The sequence below is a fragment of the Mustela nivalis genome (assembly GCF_964662115.1).
Source record: "Mustela nivalis genome assembly, chromosome: 8".
Classification (NCBI taxonomy): Eukaryota; Metazoa; Chordata; class Mammalia; order Carnivora; family Mustelidae; genus Mustela; species Mustela nivalis.
Genome location: NC_139027.1, coordinates 116,520,141 through 116,535,067, shown reverse-complemented (window position 1 = coordinate 116,535,067; position 14,927 = coordinate 116,520,141). Strand labels below are relative to the sequence as shown.

General features: G+C 46.5%; 1 protein-coding gene across 2 annotated transcripts in view; it reads left to right on the top strand.

Annotated features, from left to right (window-relative positions):
- The first annotated feature begins 387 nt into the window (after positions 1-387).
- TGM3 (transglutaminase 3) overlaps positions 388-14,927 on the top strand; it is a 108,462-nt gene continuing 93,922 nt past the window's right edge. For both annotated transcript variants that reach the window (XM_082745455.1, XM_082745456.1), the window contains exon 1: positions 388-597. The gene's annotated coding sequence lies outside the window, so the exon portion shown is untranslated. The remainder of the gene's footprint in view (positions 598-14,927) is intronic.

Here is a 14,927-nt window from a genome sequence, read left to right as displayed (position 1 = left end):
TTGATCTCAGGGATCTTAGGGATCTTGGAGTCATGAGTTCCAGCCATTGGTTGGGTGTAGAGATTACTTAAAAAGAAAAATTTTAAAAAGGATTAAATTGGCTTAATGGCATTGGCTCTGGAAAAATCCTTTCACAACAGTTCATCATAGTTGATATAATTCTAATTAAAATTATTGGATTCCAGTTTTGGTGGGGTTGTAAATTTGCTACTGTCTTTGGAGAGCAATTCGGCCATCTCCACGGAAATTTTAAAATTGCATTTGGCTTTTGACTGCAATTTGACTTTTGGAAATTCTACAGAGGAAACTGCACATATACATAGAGGTATATATACAAGGATGTTAATATAGCATTGTTTGTAGTCACAAAAGATTGGGGAAAAAAAATTGGTACACTTCCGTAGGAGAATAGTTAAGTACATTATGGCATATCCTTTGCTAGGAGAATTAGGTGGCGTCGAAAAGGTCGACGGGTCTTGCAGAGACAGGGACCTGCCCACCCTCGTGCGCCTTCGCGCACTGATGGGAAGCCAACACCGTGGAGTCGTCGGGAGCCCCAGGAAGCAGGTCTCAGGCCCGACGGTCCTACGTGTCTAGGTAGGGCTTCGGATGATTCTCATCGCCGTCCGCTACCCACACCGGGTGGGGCGGGGAGGGGAGGGGCTGGGCGGGGTGGGAGCGGGAGGCGGACCCCCGAGCCACGCGCGACCCAGCCGACCCCCGCGGTCCGCATCACCACGGCAACGGAGGCCACTGACGGCGGAAAACGAGGCCCCATCAACCCCGGAATTCAGAGAGCCCGGCGGGTCTCTCCGACCCGGCGGCGGGGCTGCCTGGAGCTTTCCAGACCCCTCCAAGTCCCAGAGTAGTTTGGCTGGGTCGAGGAAGAACGCGCGCGTCCGCGCTTCCCGGACGCTTCCTGGAGGGGGGAGCGCGCCCTCAGCCCTCCGACCCCACCCCACCCGGCGCTTCTCCAGGCCCGCATCACCATGGCAACCGGCTGCGCCCCGCCGGCGTTCCCGAACAAGGGCGCGCGCCCGCCACCCCGCCCCTTCCGGCGCGTCTCCGGGGTCCCGCATCACCATAGCAACCTGGGGTCGAGGCCGCAGGCACGGCTTTGCGTCGCGCGGGGGAAGGGATGGAGAGGAGGTGGGGGGCGGGGGCTACGGGATTGGAAGGAAGGGCGGAGGGAAGAGTGCAGGGAGTGCAGGGCAGTGGACTTGTGTTTTCTCTGGGTGCGAGGTGGTGGGCTTGCGGAAGGGTGCGGGGCCTGCTGCGAGGGGATCTGGGCCGCAGGCAGGGCTCCCTGGAGGGCTGAGGCAGGCGGTGACCTGGACTCCGGGTGTGGGCCGGCAGCAGGCGGCAGCAGCGGCTCGCCGTGCGCGGGGAATTGGGTGAGGGCATCCCGGAGCTGGCCTTCCTCACCCTCCCATCCGACCCTCCGTGCCGCCCCGGCCAGGGATTACGTCCGGGAGCGTACAGGCCTCTGCCCAGTGTCACCCTCGCACCCAGGCTGTAGCAGCTCGCCCTGCGTGTGGCGGCGGAGCTAGTGGCTAAGAGCATGGTCCCCGAGCTCAGCCAGTGGGACACATTACCCTCCGGAACCCCCTGGATTCAATGGGCAGTGGTGATCATGACGGTATTTATCTTAGGGTTGCTTGAGGTGTTCAAGTTTCTGGGCTCAGGTTCCTGCACATGGCAAGTGCTCAATAAATGTTTATTTCTGTTAGCAATGAATGCTTGCTAACTTGAGCAAATGACGTAACCTTTCTGTACGCAGCCTCACTGGGAAGCGGAGATAGTAATCGCACCCATCTAACATAATTGTAAGGATTATAAGAGTTAATATTTTTAAAACCCCAAGAGTGGTGCCAGGCACATTGGAAATGCTCTATAAATGCTCCCCATTATTACCACTATTATATTTGTTATCACTATTATCTTCGGGTTGCCCATGGTGGCCTAGGAGTTGAGGAGGATCTGATTTTGTACCGCCGCCTCAAAGACCCTTATCCTCTGGCTACATTACGGATATACTTGCCTGCATTTCTCCTTTTTCCTCTCAAAGTTTTTCAGCCTTTGACATGGTTCAAAGAGGCAATATGGTGTCCTGAAAAGACCGCTGGGTGGTGGGTGATTCAGCTGGGTTTCTGTATGCTGCTGGTTTTTTGCGTGACCTTGGGCAGATCATGCACAGTTTCCTCAATTACCCTGAAAGCTCTTTCTGCAAAGGGTGCCTGATATTATTTATTTATATATGTTTAGCCTCTCCTGGTAATATATTTAGTAAAAATTAGCTCTTTCTATGTCAGGGAGTCTCTAGAATAGTAAGGCAGAAAGTGACAAGGGCCCTGAGGATTACAGATGAGATGCTGTGTGGATTCTGAGGGGGAGGAAATGTCTCGGTTTATACTTTGTAATTCTCATAGGTACAAATGCCAAGAAGTTTGGGGGTAAAATGAGGATGGTTCCATCCCTCCCCCCAGCAAAACATCTGGGAAGAACTCCCCCTCCCCCCGCCCGCCCGTTTCTCAGATGATCTGGCAATGCAGCTAGGCGTGCTTCTGCCTGCCAGTCTGATGGCACTGCTGCTACACAGTCCTGTATTTGGCCCCCCGGGGACCTCCTCCCCCAGCTGAAGCAGGAGCATCTCCTAATTGTAGTTTTCTTTACAGAAACCCTCCTTTAGCTCACCAGAAGGTGGGCTTCTGTTTCTCTTCCTTCAGTGATAACCCACTAGGTAAAACAAACCTTGAGAGCTTACTGGGAGGTTCTCGCAGGGGAGCACAGCTACTCCGATACCTTTGACTGAAGAGCAGTCCTCCTCGATTGGGGAAGGTCGGTCCTCTTCCACTGTGCGGTGGGAGCGCAGCTTCAGAAGGGACGCACATGGAGCAGTGAGAGGAAGGGGACACCCGACTAGCCAGCCAGATCAGCTGAATCAACCCTGGTGATCAATGGAGTGACAGAGGTCACAGCCACACCCTGGCGATCAATGGGGTGACAGACGTCACAGCCCTCACATCCTAGATAAAATGATAAGCCTTTATGTGAAGGTTACTGGAACACTGCGTTCGAAAGTCAGAGGAGATATGAGCCCCTCCCCCATGTGACCTTGGATAAGTCTCTGAGCCTCAGTTTCCTTATCTTTGGAATAAGGGTCGTAACACCCAGGGCTATTGTGAGGATTATATGAGATATTTCACTTAAAGGATCCAGCTGGGGCTGGATCACCACAGATTATGATTTCAGGGTCTTCAGCTCAAGCCCAGCCCCTCAGGCTCTGAGCTCAGCTCAGAGTCTGCTTGAGATTCTCTCTCTCCCTCTTCCCCTCCCCCTGCTCTCCCTCCTTGTCTCCCTCAAATAAATAAAATCTTAATAATAATAATAATAATAAAAGGGCCCCCCAGTCCCCGATGCAAAACAAGTGCTCAGAAAATGTTAGTGGCTCTTTGATGCCGTCAGCATTGTGATTTCTCTTGTTAACTGACAAAAGGCAGGGTCATTGTTTATAGCCATTCCCCTCTCTTTATTGCCTAGCACATAGTAGGGGCCCCACAGATGTGTCTAAATGAATGAGTGAATCCACCCAGGAAGCTAGTAACAGTCCATTTCACATCACCCAGACTAACAGCAGCTAGCGTTTATTGAACGCTTGTTCCAGAAACTGTATTACATCCCATTACCTCGTTTAATACGCAAGTTCAATGACCTTGTCTAGCCTTCTAATTTGACTCCTGAAGCGTTGGTGTCATTGATTCACAGTCCAGAAGCTGGCAGTGACATCTGCTGTAGATTTCTGTATCATTTCCATAATGAGGGGGACAGCAGCGGCATCTTGGTAACAATGTAGCCTCTGCTAATAGAGGATGCTGGCGTCGCTCTGACGTCAGGGACTGTGTTCTCATTTCCCCAAGGATGAGCTGGCTTCCTTGATGCAATTTCTTCATCTGTCAGTGGATCACTTGACATTAAATCCTGAGACAGCAGGAAGCAATGAGAATTTTTCACAGCAGCTCTACCACTTTCAAGGGCCTTGGTTATTGGGGCAATAATGTCACATGGTATCAGGTTTTTCCTTCTACCTCTCTGGCCACTTTCAGAGCAGCAGTGGCTCCAAGGGAAGCAGAGACCAGGGAAAGTATTTTTGGTTCTTCTGATCCCCTCACTGTATTTGACTTTTGGGTTAGAGAAGCTTTTAGAAATCATCTAATACAGGGCTTCTGAAACTGTTCTGTGAAGGTTTTAGGGTTCAAAAGACCACCCCCCACCACCACCAAAGCAGGAATTGCTTTTTGGGGAGAAGTACTATCTGAACAGGCAAAGCTTGGGGCATCCTTCCTCTGGTTAAACTAGCTTTGTGACATCTTTGGATGTTCCTCTTTTGAGGAACAAGTTTCTTTTCATTCTTCCATAGAAATGTTGACAGCAAATCAGCACAGTCATCAGACAGAGGCTTTGAGGCAGGAATTTATGCACTGATTTGGTCGTTCAGCACACTCCCGGACATTACTTGGGGGTCGGGGACATAGCACTGGAGAAAGGAAGTTCCTGCCATCAGGTAGCTTATATTCTGGTGGGAAGAGACAGACAATCAAGATAGGCCATGTAGTAGTGCCTGTCGGAAGACGTGACCTGGGAACAGATGTGAAGGACATTCCGGCTAATAAATGGTGGCAAAGCAGTCCAGGTAGAGGGGATGACAGACAGCATGGTTTCTGAGCTGGAGAGGAGGAGTGATGGAACGGGGACAGGGTCTGACTACCAGGACTCAGGGACCTTGGAAATCGCTTCACATTTGCTTCTGAGGGAGATGGAAAGACCTGGGGGCAGGGAGAGCAGAGGAGGAACACACCCTCCTGGATGGGGCCCTTCTGGCTACTGGGTGGTGAGCAATGGAGGCAGCTGGGAGCAGAGGCCTGTTAGGAGGCTCTCCAAAGCGTCCAGATTGAGGTGATGATAGCGTTGGCCAGGATGGGAGTCTATAAAAAGGGCAGAGGCACTTGGATTTGGGATGCATTTTGAGGGCAGAGCTTGAAAGTTCTGCCAACTAGTTCCATGCTGGGCGTAGAGAGTGGAGTCCAGCCTGACTCCAGGGCTCAGGCCTGGGCCTCTGGGTAAAAGGTGCCAGCTCATGCGAGTGACAGTGGGGGGAGCAGCAAGACATGCGCCCCACTTGGCCAATTCAGTTGCCTTTCATGATGCACAGGGAATTGCCCGATGATGATGTTGGCAACTCTGAGATCAGAAGAGTGTTTCACCTGAGGTTTTCCCATAATGGGTATTTGTCCAAGGTCATACACGCCTGATCTAGAGGCTAGATCAACAGATCCCAGGGCTAAGGCCTCCCCGTGCTGAGTAGGGTCCACAGAATTTCATTTCTGCTGGCTCTGCTCTGGGTTCAGGTAGCTGGGACCCGAGAGAGGCACGAGGTGGGCGTCGATGCCCAGATGGCCCAGTGCTGCGAAAAGGGTCCCTGTTGTGCGGATTGGGAAGAGAGGGCCAGCCTCCTTCCCCCCCAGGAGCATGCTGGAGGAGAAGGAGACTAAGCAGAGTCCACCGGGAAGAACTTGTTCAGACTGGGTGGGGCACCGAACAGGGACCGCCGACCGAGCTGGGGACTCCATGGGACTGGAGCCTTTCTGCGGGCTACCAGGGCCTCTGTGAGTGGCCTGCTTCCCACTGTCGTGGGTTTGCGGGTTCTGATTACAGATCGTTTGTGGTTTTCATATAATGAAACTTTCATCCTTCCACCCTTGATGAACTTGACTACTTCCCCTTGGAGAGGGAGGCGTGGGGCCTGACGCTGAGGTCAGCGTTCCTTGTCACCACGATTTCGCCAGCATCTCACTGATGTGTGTTCCCTAGACTGAAAATTTTGAAGCAAACTGAAATAAAGATTTGTGTAACATCTTAGAACTTGTTTTTTTTTTTTTTTCCCACTTTGAAGTATATTATGAACGTTTTCCTGTGCCATTAAATATTCTTTTAGGGGAGCCTGGGTGGCTCAGATGGTTAAGCATCTGCCCTCGGCTAGGGTCATGATCTCCAAGTCCTTGGATCGAGCCCCAGGTCAGGCTCCCAGCTTGGCAGGGAGTCTGCTTCTCCGTCTCCCTCTGCCTCTTCCCCTGTCTATGCTCTGTCTGTCTCTGTTTCTGTATCTCTCTCAAATGAATTAAAAAAGAAAGTTTTAAAAAAGAAGATATTCTTTTAAAATTTAACCATTGGGATTAATTTAGCTCTGGAAAGGGGGCAGTCTTAAGTTTTAAACCGGGTCTTTTGGGCTTAGACCTACAGGGAGAGGAGATTGTTCTGTAATGCTCATGAAATACATTGGGGGCCCCACATGAGCTGGAGAAGAACCAAGGAGAAGAGAGCGCAGATGTAGCCCAGAAAGGTTATGCCCGCTGGGGAGGCCCCAGGCTGTCGGCTGAGGCCCCGAGGTCTGTGGAAACATAACTGTTCCATCCGTTAGGAACCTGTACAAGTAACAGCACACCACCTCAAGGGCCTTGGGGGAAAAGGGGTGTGTTGTTGTTGTTGTGTTGGTGTTGGTATTGGTGGTGGTGTTACAGATCTGAATTGGATAGCTGCTGGCCTTGCTTCAGTGGCTGAACGTTGCTCTCAGAAACTCAGCCTCCTATATCCTCTCCCTCCTCTCTTCCTTGCCAGGTTGGCTTTTGTTATAGCCACAGATCATCCGCCCCAGCTCCTGGCATTAAATCTTCCTTCAAGGCAGGATCATTGGGAAAGGGGCTGTGCCAGCCGGGTTGGTTTCTTTTTATCAGGAAAGCAAGAGCGTTCTCAGATCCCCGTCCAGATCCCCACGCCAGCAGCCTTCCACTGGGCCACACCACATCCCGGAGCTGCCCGTGGCTGAAAGAGTGGCCAAACTGTACACGTGTGGCTTTGTGACCTTTCTTGTAAAGGCAGACAAGGGAGGGTTGGGTCGGGCCGCCCTGTCTCATGGAACCGTCCCACGAGCCTTGTCTGTCATCTAAAGGGGTTCCAGAAGCCACATTTAAAGCCGGGTGTTAACAAAAGACCCCAACAGAAATCAATGTTCAAGATGTGTTTCATTTATTTTATTTTTTTTTAAAGATTTTATTTATTTATTTGACAGATAGAGTTCACAAGTAGGCAGAGAGGCAGCCAGAGAGAGAGAGAGGAGGAAGCAGGCTCCCTGCCGAGCAGAGAGCCCCATGCGGGACTTGATCCCAGGACCCTGAGATCATGACCTGAGCCGAAGGCAGCGGCTTAACCCACTGAGCCACCCAGGCGCCCAAGATGTGTTTCATTTAATGCAAGATACCCCTGAATCATTTCAGCAGGTAATCAATACAGAAAATTATTAATGAGATACTTTGGATGGTTTTTGGTTCATTTGTGTGAGTCTTGGAAACCTGATGTGTATTTGACACATACCGAGCATCCCATTTTGGACCAGCTGGGCATCAAGGGCTCATCAGCCACATGAATGATGGCTGGCTACCTACCGCATGACACAGACAGCATCTCTGCCATAACTATTTTGTTCCTACTGGTGTTTTCTGGAATTGTTTTCCTTTTAATTCTCCCAGTGGAATTTGGAAAATGTCACTTTGTCTCCACCTGCCAAAGGCAAAGAAGAAAGGGAAATTTGGGTTGGTGTTAGGACTGAAGTAAAACAGGGAAGGCGGTGGAATTCAGACTTTGAGAATCCTCCCTGATGGCATTGTTGATGGACGGGAGGAAGGGAACAACAAGAAGGAGGCTGGTTCCTGTAGCGGTAAAAAGGAACACTCTTGTCAACATCAAAATACAGCTGGTGACAGATGCAGACATTTTGTAGACTGTGAGGAAAACAGAAGTGCCAATAAAAGGTATTATAATGCCAGGTATAGTCCCTTTGATGGCATATTTTATTCGATTAATTTTTTAAGTTAAAAAAATTAAGAGAGCACATGTGCGCATGCACACAATCATGTAGGACAGACAGAGAGGGAGGGAGAGAATCTTGGGCAGACTTTGTGCCAAACACAGAGCCAGGACCCTGAGATCATGATCTGAGCTAAAATCAAGAGTCAGACACTTAACCGAATCAGCCACCAAGGCTCCCCTATTACCTTTTTATACTTATGGTGTGAATATATACTTACACACACACATGTGTATTTTGAAAAGTTGAAATAAAGATTTTTATAACATCTTACAACCTGTTTATTCATTTTAAAAATATATTACAAATACTCTGTGTCACTAAGTATTCTTTTAAAATAGAATTTTAATAATTATAAAAGTGTAGTATTCCATCATTTAGGTATATTTTAATTTAATTTAAACAGTCTCGTCTTGGACATTTAGGTTGTAGGCAAGGTTTGCCGGCCCAGTGTTCCCATAAATACCTGTCCATAAATCTTAGTGCACATTTCTGATTTTCTGACCAAGGGGTTATGAATATTTTAAGGCGATTCATAAATGTTATCACCCTGAGACTTTGTATTAATTGGGACTACTGACAGAACTGAAGAAGAATGCTCATTTTATGAGGAAGAACTTTCTAACAGTGTTGCCAAAGAAAGCATGGGAGGCAGTGAGTTCTCTGGCAGGAAGATTGTTGAAACATAGGCTAAAGTCATGATCTCAACTCCATCTTCCTACTACTGAACCTCAACTATGATGCTTCTAAAAGGAGCAAGTCCCTTTCTCTTGACCCCTTGTTGAGGCAAGATAGCTAGCTTGATGGAGGAAATACTATAGGAAGAAATGCTATACTTGGGCCAGGTCTGGGGTAAATGACCTTTAAGAGTCCTTCCAACCTGAATGAGCTATGTGCAATGCTTTTATTTTTCTGACCAGAGTTTTCCATGTGACGTTTCTGTGTTGATCTGTATATTGCTCCCCTGTGCCCTCAGGAGGCAGGGATTTGGTGATCTCCTAAAAGGCTTCCCCAAAGTATGAATCTTTCTGAGGTAGGAGAGATTCTCACAGAAGAAGGGAAGTGTATCCTAAAATTGTCATTGTGTTGTTTGGCTCTTAGATATCCTCATCTTCTCTCTAGTAGTTCTATTAATTGCTGAGGTGGGTGTTGCCTCCAACTATAACCAATGGATTTGTCTATTTCTCCTTTTAGCTCGCTCGGTTTACGCTTCTTGTGTTTTGATGCCCTGTTGTTTGGTGCATACATATTTAGAATTCTTATGTCTCTGTGGATTGATTCTTTTTTCAGTAGGCAACATCCCTCTTTGTTTCTAGTAATTTTCTTTGCTCTGAAGTCTACTTTATCAGATACGAATATGGCTACTCCTGATTGTTTTTTTTTTAATTTTTCATTTTTGCATGGTATTTCTTTTTATAGCCTACCTATGGGTCAAATTACCTGTGTTTTGAATTTGAAGTAAGATTCTTATCGGCAGCATATATTTTGATCATTTTTAAAAATAAGGTAATTATTTATATGTTAGAGCTTAGACTTGTGACTTTATTATTCATTGTCTATTTGTTTCCTCAGGTTCTCATTCCTGTTTCTCCTTTCTTGCCTTCTTATGGGTTCCTGAAATTTTTAAGCTTTTTATCTTGATTTATTTATGTTTTTGAGTATATCTCTTTGTGTAATTTTCTTAGTGGTTGCTGTCAGTATTACATTATACATATGTGACTATGACTTCAAGTGAAGTGTGGAAACCTTACTTTCATTTGGGACCTTTTGATTTCCCTGCTTTTAAATATATTTTACATGAGTATCAGATGGTGTTTTATTTGGGTTTCAGTCATCAAATGTGGTTTGTAAAACTCATGAGAAGAGTATTATATGTTCTCATAATTGTGTTTTGTCCATTGTTCCTTCTTCCTTCCTGATGCTCCAGGGTATTTTCTTTTATCGTTTCCTTTGTACTTTAAGAACTTCCTTTAGCCAATTTTTAAGGTACATCTACTTTTGTCAAAGTCTTTTAGCTTTCCTTTGTCTGAGAATGGCTTTATTTCCCCCTTTATTCATGAAGGATAATTTGGAAAGACATAGAATTCACAGTTGACAGCTTTTCTGTTAGAACTTGAAAAATGTGGTACACCTTCTAGCTGGCCTCTGTGGCTTTGTGGGAATCTGCTATTCAAACTGATGTTCTCCCATAGGTTATACATCATTCCTCCCTGGCTGCTTCCAAAATGTTGTATTTGCCTTTAGTTTTTAGAAGTTTAATTATCCTGTGTCTTAGTGTGGATTCCTTTAGACTCACTTTTTGTGATTCATTCAGCTTCTTGAGTCTGCAGGTCTGTGTCTACAGAATTTGGAAAGTTTTCAGCCATTATTTTTTTGAAGACTCTTTTAGCCCCTCTCCTTCTGGGACTCCAATGATGAATGTTGGGGTTTTTCTTTTTTGTTTTTGGGTTTTGTTTTGTTGTTGTTGTTATTGTCCTACCAGCCCCTCAGCTCTGTTCATTTTTTCTTTTTTCCTTCCAGTCTATTTTCTCTCTGTTGATCACACCGGTTAAATTCTCCTGGCCCGCCCTCAGGTTCACTGATTCTATTCTTTCATCTTCTCTCCAACATGGAGACCATCCAGTGAGATTTTTATTTCCATTATCACATTTTTCAGTTCTACCATTTGCATTGGTTCTTTTTTATAATTTCTGTTCCTTGCCAAGGTTTTCTATCTTTTCAAATGTTTGAAGAGAATTTGTAATTGCTTGTTGAAGCATTTGTATGACAACTGCTTTAAAATCCTTGTCTGTTAATTCTGACATCTTGGCATTGGTTGATGGATTGTCCTCTCTCATCCAAGTTGTGATTTTCTTGGCCTTCAGTATAAAGAGTAATTCTTTTAAAAATTGTGTTTTATTTATTTACTTATTTTTTTCAGAGCGAGAGAGAGCATATGTGAGCATGCATTGGGGGATACAGGGGAGTGCAGGTGGGGACAGAGGGAGAGGGAGAGAGAGGATCTTAAGCAGGCACCATACCCAGCACAGAGCCTCAGGTGGGGCTTCATCTCACAACCCTGAGATCATGACCTGAGCTGATCTCAAGAGTTGAACAGTTAACTGACAAAGCCAAGGTGCCCCACCGGGTTATTTCTTATTGTTTCCTACATATGTTATTTATCATATGTAGGATATGGGGCCCCATTTTTAAATTTTATTTTGGCAGGCATTCACTATGCTTAGGTTCAGAACATAAGTCCTGGCCTACATTGGTGAGCTGTGGTTTCAATGACAGTTTAATTTTCAGAGCCTTTGCAATGTTATTTGGATCTCTTCAGTTCATCTGGTGCTGCCAGGACTCCCATGGGACCCTGCTGGTGCTCCCTATGGGGGAAGGAGTTTCCCCTAACTGGGGCCATGGGAGTCTCTTAGTTGCAGGAGGGTAGTTTCCAGCCCATGGGAACAAAGAGGTTTCTTTGGCCAGGCACTTGTTGTGGCGAATGCCTCTTATTGATGTCACATGGCTCTCTCCATCTCTGGGTGGGTGAATGGAGTTTCAGGCCCGTGGGGACAAATAAGCTTCCTGGGCCAGGCTGTCCAGTCATTCTTGCCACTCCCACCCACCACCTCAATATCTCTTGGTGGAGATGGAACCCTTGGGTGCAATGGAGAAGCAGAACACTTCCTCTGGCTGCACATTTTTTTCCCAACCAATCTCCCATTCTGTCCCACTTGCCAGTACTGCTGGCTCACCTGGTGTTGTAGGGGCAATCCTTATTAGATCTGGGGAAGAAATGAACCCCAAATGAGTCCAACCTGGGCTGCCTTCTGTTGCCAGGAAAGTTTGGGCTTAGGTCACCTTCCTTTTTGTGGGAGGATGTAAAACAAGAACTCATCAGTGACTTTTGTGAGAGCACCCTGGCCTCCCCCGCAATTCCCTTCTTCCCTTGCTCCTTGTGCAATAATTGCTTGTTGTGTGACCCTCATGGTTGGTTGGATGTTGTGCCTGGCACTCTACCTGTTTCCAAAGCATTCTGAAATAATACTCTTGTATAATGATTTGGGGAGCCAAGTCCCACTCATCTTTGCAGAACACGTGGCTGATGGTGGTCACGTTCAGTCAACTGCCTCTATTTGATGGCTAGGCAGGTCCACTTAGCAAGTACCAAGAAAGCAGGGGGAGGCAGAATTGAAGACTCGTCCTCATGGTTACATAGGTCCACAAAGGTTCTGGGCTGCTCTCTGAGTAAAATTGCCTTCTTCTTTCTAGTGTGAATATTTCATAAGAGTCAGGAGGTCTTCTGGAAACAAACAGGGGTATATCACACAACATCTTGACAATCACCTACCCTCATTTTGGGCCTATTTTTATCTCAAAATGTCTCGTTGTCCATTATCAGCACAGAGCTTCCTACCTTTAAAATATTTCCTTGTCAAGGTAAGCTTTTAGTTTTGATTCTATTAAAGAAAAAGCCATGTCACTATAGGTGTCCTCTGCCCTGTGTGGCCTTCCTTAGGTCTGTGTGAATCCCATCTTCCTTCAGTCCCAGCTGGCTGCATCCTGGTCCTGGGGAGCCTTCCTTCACTGCTCTGCCCAGAGTTCTAACTCTGCTCAGAAGTCCTTACTGTTCTATCAGACCCATGCAATTATGTTCTGTTTTACTCCTCCTCCTGCCAAGGCATTTAACTCTTGCTTAATGTTTTATTTAATATCATTTAGAGTAAAACTAAAATCTTTCTACACTCTACAAGGGTCCCCACGATCTTGCTACCCTACAATCTCCTCACTCCTACCTCTTCCCTCTGCCTCAGTCACACTGTCCTTTCCGATCCTTGAAATGTCAACGTTTGAATCCCTAGTGCCTAGAACCGTGCCTGGTGCAAGAGACATTGCATTAATTAATGGGTGGATTTAAATAAAATTTACTATCTTGCCACTGAAAATGTAGTCTGTGTTTATTTGAGAGCATTAGGGAATATAAAAATGTAGGAAACCCTTACATAATTCTACATTTGAGAGGCAAGCCAGAATTTACATTCTTTAAAAAATATATTTCTTCCCAATCCTTATACTATTTATGGTATTTTGGTTGGTTTGTTTTCTATGGTTATATTCACAATATATTTTGTGGTAGAGCTGATCTTTTTAAGTATGTTTGCCTTGCTTTTTCTAACTGTTATGTCATATTTACTTATTTTTTACTGCTTCTTATCCCAAAATGGATTTGAGACCCTATGAGATCTATAAATACAGTATTTCCTAGGATTGCCTGCAGCAGGCAAGCTGTGCCTGAATCCTACTAAGTGTTTGCAGAGTGAATGAGCATGTCTGGGGCAGCTTGCTTTCCAGTAGTGAGAAGACACGTGATTGTATCTGACTCCAGGAAGCAGCCAGTGCCTCCCAGTTGGTCCATGGCATGGAGCCACTGACGCTGAGTTCTGTCCCTGGCAATTTGTTGTCCCCATCTGTGTTTGCATCTCTGTTCTGGAGGAAAGCATGTCTGAAGGCCTGGTTACAAGGAGTGGCCTCCCTCTGGACCAGATGAGACTCATTCCATCCCGCAGTAGTGCATTACCCAAAGTGCTCTTTGCATGCAAAGAATGCGAAGTCCCAGCCCAGCAACTAAAATGTTTGGGCACCTCCTTCCCTTCCAACCCCTGGAGGCATACACTCCAAACAGGGCCCAAACTGCCACCACCCTCCACCCTACCAAGCCCTAGGATCCTCTGATTGGGAGTTTGCAGAAAGGGTGACATGCTGGGTTTCTCTGAGGACAAGGTTCTAAAATGGGGCCCCCAAGTTACTGGGACAAGTGATTTGACTTGTCTGTGACTCACTCTGGTCACAGGATCGTTACACAAGTTGCTCTCCACACACACATGCACCTACCTGCCCCCAACGTACCCCTACATCGGATCTCAGCTCCAAAGTCACTTCCTCCAGGAAGTCTTCCCTGCACCCTGGGTTCCGTCAGGTGACTGATGACATGGTCTCTCATTGCAAAGCTCTGTATCCTTCCTTTCTTGCACTCATCATAGTTAATAATTACACATTGTTTTTGTAGGTCTTGCCCGCCCCCCACTAGACCACAATCTCAGGGAGGGTAAAGACTGTGTGCTTAGAACATGATGGTGCTCAATAAATGCTTTTGAATGAATGAATGAATGAACAAATGAATGGGGGACATTTGGGCTGAGGCAGTAAAGAGGACTGGTTACAAAGGTGAGCATTGGAGCCAGGTGTTTGGAGTCAAGCCCAACTGTGTGGTCTTGGATAGTGCCATGACCTCTCTGTGCCACAATTTCCCAGTCTGTAAAATGGAACTAATTAATACCACCTGTCTCGGGTTGCCTGGATGGTTCATTTGGTTAAGCGTCTGCCTTCAGGTCAAGTCCTGATCCCAGGGTCCTGAGATCAAGACCTGCTTCTGGCTCCTTGCTCAGCAGGGAGCCTGCTTCTCTGTCTCCCGCTGCCATTCCCCCTGCTTGTGCTTTCTCTCTTTCTCTCTCTCTGTCAAATAAATTAAATATTAAAAGAAAAATACCACCTGTCTCATGGGGTTGTTGTGAAACTCAAATGAGGAACTCTGTGTAAGGACTTCTAGCAAAGCCACATTCCCAGTAAGTCTTCAATCTACATTAGTTGTTACCATGACTACTCTCCTACTCTTTTGGCCAGTAGAAGTAGTGCTATAATGAATATCCTTTACCTTATATCTTGATACACTTTTTTATGAGTGTTACAACAAGTGAGATCCCTAGAAGTTGAATTTTTGCATCAGAAGATTAATTTCTTTATTTTTAAGATTTTATTTATTTATTTGACTGATAGAGATTACAAGTATGCAGAGAGGCAGGCAGAAACAGAGAGGAGGAAGCAGGCTCCCTGCTGAGCAGAGACCCTGATGTGGGGCTCAATCCCAGGACTCTGAGACCATGACCTGAGCCGAAGGCAGAGGCCCAACCCCCTGAGCCACCCAGGCACCCCAGAAGATTCATTTCTTTTTATTTTTGTGTGTAGAGTAAGA